The sequence below is a fragment of the Camellia sinensis genome, chromosome 7 (assembly GCF_055761805.1).
Source record: "Camellia sinensis isolate YWXY chromosome 7, ASM5576180v1, whole genome shotgun sequence".
Lineage (NCBI taxonomy): Eukaryota > Viridiplantae > Streptophyta > Magnoliopsida > Ericales > Theaceae > Camellia > Camellia sinensis.
Window position 1 is genome coordinate 175,460,546 of NC_138967.1, and position 7,658 is coordinate 175,468,203.

The window sequence follows — 7,658 nt, forward strand, 5'->3', positions numbered from 1 at the left end:
ACTATTAAGGCCAAGTTTGGTATCCTCAAAAAAATCTAAAATGTCAAAAAATCACTATCCTATTTAAGTCATGTCACCTCTTTATCACATTATTTCAAACTCAATTCATACCTAACTCGTACTTCATAAAAAATTAAAAAGTGCACTTATTTAGAACATCCTAAACAATTTCTAAATATATGAACTACTTGGATTATGAATCCAAAGTCCATGAAATAAAAATGGTGTATGTCCGTACTTGAAGGCACGGTGTAAATAATGTTAGGATTAGAATATAATTGTAATCCCAACACTATTTAAGTTTATTTTTTAATTTGATAAAATCACAAATTTATTATAAAATTTTGAAGTTTTCACAAAATTCCTCACGATAACTCTCTTTTGCTTATATAATATATAGCTAGATAGATAGATATGCTTGACATACATACAATTTCTACGGGTATACATATAATATTGTTTTTGCTTATATAATTACTAGCGTATGTTTGTGCCTAAATAATATTAGGATTAGAATATAATTGTAATACCAATACTATTTGAATTTATTTTTTAATTTGATAAAATCATAAATTATTATAAAATTTTAGAGTTCTCACAAAACTCTTCACGAAAACTCATTTTTGCTTATATAATATATAGCTAGATAGATAAATGTGCCTAGCATACATATAATTTTCACGGGCATACATATAATATTGCTTTTGCTTATATAATTATATGAAAATTGTATGTATGCCCATAATGTCCTAGTATATTATGGGTATACATACATTCTATGGAAATATGTGTAAAATATATTGAACAAAAAGAAGAAAAAATAAATAAATAGAGAGAAAAATAAAAACGGAAGAAAATAAAAAAATATAAACAAGAGAGAGAGAAAGGTAGGATCATGGGATCATGGAAGGATGGGTGAGAAAAGGAAAAAAGTAAGAGAGAGAGAAGTGAGAAAGTATAAAATGTATATGTAGGATATTTTTTGAAAAAATATATCTCAGCCATTGTTTTATAATTTGAATAGACTTGAACCATCCAAATGTCTTAATAGGACAAAAATATGTTGAAGATTCAAAAATCGTCATGTTTTATTAAAATATGTTGAAAATTCATATAAGGTCTAAATTTATAAAATCTATCAGGTATTCAATATATTTAAAAATAATAATTAATTATTTAAATTTATTTAATTTGTGGACTATAAAATTCATTAATTTAATTTTCACTACACAAAGTAAAATCTAACTCTTATTTATAAGATCGTAGACTTTTTCATATAATATAAATAAAAATAAGTGAACAAAAAAGAGAAAATAAAAAAAATAAACAAATAGAGAGAAAAATAAAAATGGGAGAAAATAAAAAAATAAAAAAAAGAGAGAGAGGAAGGTAGGATTATGAGATCTGGAATGATGGGTGAGAAAAGAAAAAAATAAGAGAAAGAAGTAGGAAAATAAAAAATGTACATATAATATATTTTTTAAAAAATATATTTCAGTTGTTGTTTTATAATTTGAATAGATCTAAATTATCTAAATATCATAGTAAGATAAATATATGTAAGATAAATTTAAAAAGCATCCAACTTTATTATATAAATATAGAAAATATGTGTGGATTTGATTGACTAGTCATGTTCGAAAGACAACTGTTTCTTGGACTTATAGGAAGGTTGGAGGCCAAGTTTTTAAAAGTCTTGGTTTGACCTATTGACTTGGACGCTATCCACAACCACTTGTTTTTGTTTTTTGTTTTTTGTTTTTTTTTTAATTATGAATATTCTTGCCGTTTCATTTGGGTCTATAGATCGTGAAGTATTTTATTCCAAGTCATTATTGACTTCATGACATTGACACCTTCCTATAAGTTCAATTATTAATAAAAAAAAATATAAACAATTAATAATTTATATTATTATATTATATATGATGTAATAATGTGAATCTCGCTCACTAGGGCTGTTCAAAAATCCGTTTAAACCGGTAATCCGGACCGAACCAGACCGAATTATACGGTTTGGTTCGGTTCTATTAAGAATTGGTTCGGTTACGGATTAAGAAATATAAGAACCGTAAAAACGGTTCGGTTAATGGATTTTATGAAAAAACTGCGGTTCGAACCGAACCGAACCGAATTTAAAAAAATAAAATGAAATATATATATATATATAATATCAAGTTTTATTTTTATTAATTGATTTTTTATAATTTTAATGATATTAGGATGGTATATATATGTAATATTAAGTAATGCCTTAATATTATTAGTTTTTATCATGAGTTAAATGTAATTAGTTTGAATAATTATTTTGCTAATATTAATAAATTATTCTTGTAAATAGAAATTTTTGGAACCGTAAACCAAACCGAAACCGAACCGTTTTTTCGGTTTGGTTCTGGTCCGGTTTTACAAGTGTAACGGTCTGGTCTGGTTCTCAAAATCACAGAACCGTTAGGATTGGTTCAGTTCTTGGATTTTCTTAGAACCGAACCAATCCGGACCGTGTACACCCCTATCGCTCACAGTATAAAGTAATTTAGTAATATATAAATTATTAATTATCGCTAAAAATATTAAGAATTCATATTTTTTTTTAGGCTCCGTTTGGAAAGAAAAAAGTCAGGTTTTTTTTGGCTAAAATAGCCACAAAAAACAAAATAGGTTATTTTAGTCACAAAAAATAAAACATCAAATCCAACCTATAATCATTACAATCTTCTCTCACAAAAAAAGTCAAAAAAGTCAAAAAGTCAAAAAGTCAAAAAGTCAAAAAGTCCTTCTCAAACCAAGCTAAAATAGTTCAGACTAAAATAATCAAAAAAATTAAAAAATTAAAAAGTCAACTTACTTCCTAAACGGAGGCTTAGTAACTCTTTTTCTTCTTTTTAAAACTTAAAATTAAGTTCTCAAAGGAGGTTCAATTTAAGTTAGTAAGGAGGACAATTGCTCTTATATTTTAATTTTTTTAACAGGGAGAAGTTCCTCTCTAGTGTGCAATCGGGCAGGAGGGTATAGTTAGTTCATGGCAGATTTTGTTGTGGGCTTATTTTGATAATTTAAACTGTTAATATGTAAAACTTATTGAGTACATTATTTTTGTAAAAAGTAACGTTCATTAGATATCGATAGCCATTTGATCAATTTACATTTTATATTTATATCAACGATAAGTATAATTTTTAAAATAAATTATTGATACAAATATAAACTGATCAAATAATTATTAATATCTTATTAACGTAATTTTTTATAAAAATAATATACTTAACAAATTTTACATATTAACCTATTTAAATTACCCCAACACAGGCCAACACCATTCTCCAATCTATAGACAGCTGGGAAAGATGCCTCCCCTTTCAAATACCAACCCAAAATTAGGTCTAATTGTATGTATACGCATTTTTCTACGCCAATATAGCATTTAATTTCAGACACTATTGAGGACTGCCACATAAGCATAGAATAACTTCTCCTGCAAAAAGCGAATTCTTTCTAGGAAAGTGTCAACTTGCCAAGACAATGCTTAGTTAGGTTTTTCAAAAAAATATTTTTTAAAAAAATTATTTTTTTATTTTTTTATTTGTACTAATTTTTTGATAATATTTTAAGTAATTTTTTTTTTTACTTTTTAGACATAATTAACATAAATATATTTAAAATGTAAAAAATTTATGAAAAAAACTTTTTAAAAATTCACCAAATATCAAAAATTCAAAAAAAAATACGAGAATTTAGTATCTTTTTTTATTTTTTAAAATATTTTTTCATAATTTTTTTACTTTTTAGATACATCTAAGTAAGATGCATCTAAAAAAATAAAAAAGTGTTTAAAATTTTAAAAATATTCACTAAAAATAAAAAAAAAAACATGAAAACTAAAAAATTCAATTTTTTAAAAATTTAATCCAAAAAATTCAAACCAAACACATTGAATGATATCTTTTCCAAATCAGGCATCCTACCAAGCTGTTGCATTTGTATTTATTTATTTATTTTTGTGGTGGGATTTTTTTTGGATATTTTTTTGATAATCCAAACTGTTTATATTTTAAAATTTGTTAGTTTGAAATAAATTTACTTGAAAATGAATAATTTAAATAATTAAAATGAATTCATTTCAAAATTCAATGAACTTACAAGAAAAAATTTAGTACAACAATATTAACACATGATATCACTATATAATTATACTCTATTATAAAATATAATATATCTCACTGTACAAATGTAATAATTAATAAATTGTCTTAAATAAAATAAATACATTTAAATAAGACCCTTCTATATGATATCTATTAGATGATAATTTCATAATGGTATGTTTCCTTGCTTTCTACAGTTGGAGCTCGTGACTTCCGAGAAATAGATATGTTTGAAAAGTCAATATGTCACCAACTCCTTAAAAAAAAAAAAAAAAAAAAAAAAAAAAAAAAAAAAAAAAAATTCTCAAATAAGTGGGGTAGTGGAATTTAATTAATTAATTAATTTTATTTTTTTTTTAATGAAATGCAAGTTTCTTATGTAGGATGCAAGTGTTTAGCGTGTCAGGTAGACTTAGGTTAAAAAAATATTTTATTTATAATTATTATTTGATTATTCAACTGAAATGTAATTTAACTCTAAGAAAATACTTAGATGTGTAACATATAAATATACATATTTAGAAAAATAAAATTAATTTGAATTAGACCCATCAACAATTCAAATTATTGAAGTCAATCTACTTCAAAACTTGCCGAATTCAAAATCAAAATTATTTTTTTTAATAATAACAATGATATATCACCTTCTATTTAAATAACATCCTTCTATATAATATTTTATTATTAAATAATAATTTTACATGTTATTTATAACATAATATCACCCTTACACAATTTTTACTTTCCTTATCCACATTCACTGTACTTAAATTGACCAAATGATCAAACACCATTATAAAGTTCTACTCTCTCCACAACATCTAGTGAACTCATCTCTTTCATTATGTTCATCTTCTTTTTGAAATGAAGAAATTTGCAACTATGTCTCTTCAATCTTTCTTGCTTCTCTCTCTCTTCACCATCTTCTCTACAATTCCAATCGCTTCTTCAACCCCACCATCACTCTCTTACTCTGATCACTGCTCTTCAACTGTCCCTGAATCAAACCCAACTATCCCTGACTACACAATCTACCCCCATCTCCAATCACCCTTCAGCTACTACCACGGCGGCGATGGACTTCTCACCACCACCACCACCACCACCACCACCTCCACCACCAACTTCTCTCAATTCTCTTTCAATCACCACAAATATATCTCATTCGAACCCACCAAACACATCTTCAAAACCAATACAAATGGAGTTTACAAAATCGAAGCCTACCTTCACTTGCAATCCACAAACGATTATTACTACTCTCGCCATGGCCGATATTTCAACGATTCTCGGAGTTCAGTGAAGTTTTTGCTAAATGGGTTTTTGTCAGAGAAATCTGGGAAAATTTGCATGGTGGGTTCAGCAAAAAATCTCAATTTCCATGCAGTTTTGAAGCTCAACTATGTCATGAATCCCACCATAGTTGATAGCTTGATTTCTGGAAGGTTGGTGAGTTTGAGCTCTTCAACTGATTCGAATTACTTCGAACCTGTTTGGATCTTGGGCTTCTCTGAAACCCGTAATTACAAGTACTCAGGAGAGTCTGGTAATGGGTGTGATAGTGGGATTGATTTTCCAACTGATCAATCTCTTTCGTTGCCGCCAAGAAAGTTCTGTTCATCACAGAGGCGAATCGATGCCGTTTTAACGTACAAGAACGAGTGCAATTCTTCTACGAAGAAGAAGAATTGCACTGTTCTTGATGACGGTATTGATTATTTGCCTCGCGTGATGTCCATGGACTCGATTCAGTGCTCTGAGGAAGAGCGAAAGGTTCGGTTCTTGATACAATTCGGGAACGGTAGTTATATGGGTTACGATCAGCCTTTCGAACCCAATTCAACGCTGGTTGCAGAAGCGTCGTGGGATGCGGAAAAGAGCCAGTTATGCATAGTTGCTTGTAGAGTCTTGAAAGACGATCACGTTGGCGATTGCTCGATCAGGATGAGCTTGAGGTACCCTGCTTTGTGGTCAATCAAGAACAGGGAAGCTATTGTTGGGCAGATTTGGACTAACAAGACTGTCAATGAAGCAGGTTATTTCAACAAAATCATGTTTGGAAGCTATGAAAATAACATGGTTGGGGTTTCTGGTTTGAGATATAATTATACCCAAATGGAAAGAGTGAGAAAATCATGCCCAATGAACAACAACAATCCTGTTAAAAGAAAGGGGGAGAGATATCCCGAGGCGAAGTCTTATGACATGAGGCTTCACAACATGAGAATCAAAGATTCCAAGGGGAAAAATGCTTGGGGTACTGCATATCCCGTGTTGGTGGGGGATGAAAGTTATGAAGACAATTCCATGGTCGTGTTCAGCTCAGTGCGCGATGAGTCTGAAATGGAGGCAAAGAGAAGCTATACTGGCCCATTGAATATAAGCTATGTCATAAGTATTTATCACATTTCATCCCTTACCAATCTTGCCTCCAATCCACTCAACATACTTCAAATTTCTGCAGAAGGTGTCTATGATGAGGAAACAGGAAATCTCTGTATGGTAGGGTGTACAAAGCTGAGTAAAGATGGTCAGAGATCAAAAACTGAATCAATTGACTGTGAGGTGGTTGTGAAATTCCAATACCAACCGATGAATTCAAAAAATGGGGGTCAAATCAAGGGAACCATTAAGAGCACGAGGAAGGAAACCGACCCTCTTTACTTCGCACAATTGGAAGTGTCTGCATCGACATACTACACCAAGGATGCGAGGAATTCAATATGGCGAATGGATTTGGAAATCGCCATGGTTTTGATCTCCAACACGCTCACTTGTGTCTTCGTGGTGTTACAAATCTTTTACGTGAGGAAAAACCCGGGATTGCTTCCCCTTGCGTCTCTTGTCATGCTTGTGATCCTTGTTTTCGGGCACATGATTCCACTTGTGTTGAACTTTGAGACCCTCTTCTTGGAAAAACGCGATAGGCGTAGGCAATTGCTCAGGAGTGGTGGATGGTTTGAAGTTAATGAGGTGATGGTGAGAATTGTCACAATGGCGGCTTTCTTGTTGCAATTCCGACTACTCCAATTGACATGGTCTGCGCGATTGGGAGGCGAAAAAAACCAAAAGGCCTCGTGGGTTGCAGAAAAAAAGGCTCTATTTGTGTCAATACCATTATACATAGTCGGGTTTTTGGTTGCATTGTTTCTCAATTTGAGGAACAATAAGTCCGACAATTCAATGTATTCTTCCTATGATGTTGCTGCTACTACTGTTGTACATCAACAAAATTCTCTATGGGGCGATCTAAAATCTTATGGTGGTTTGGTCCTTGATGGGTTCCTCTTCCCTCAAATCCTCCTCAACATGTTCCGAATTTCAGGCGAAAAACCCCTTTCGCGCTCGTTCTACATTGGAACAACATTTGTTCGCTTGTTACCACACGCGTACGATCTTTACAGGGCTCACAACTACGCTCGCGAACAATTTGAAGAGTCATATATCTATGCAAACCCGAGCGCAGATTATTATTCCACAGCTTGGGATGTCGGTATTTCTTGTGGGGGTGTA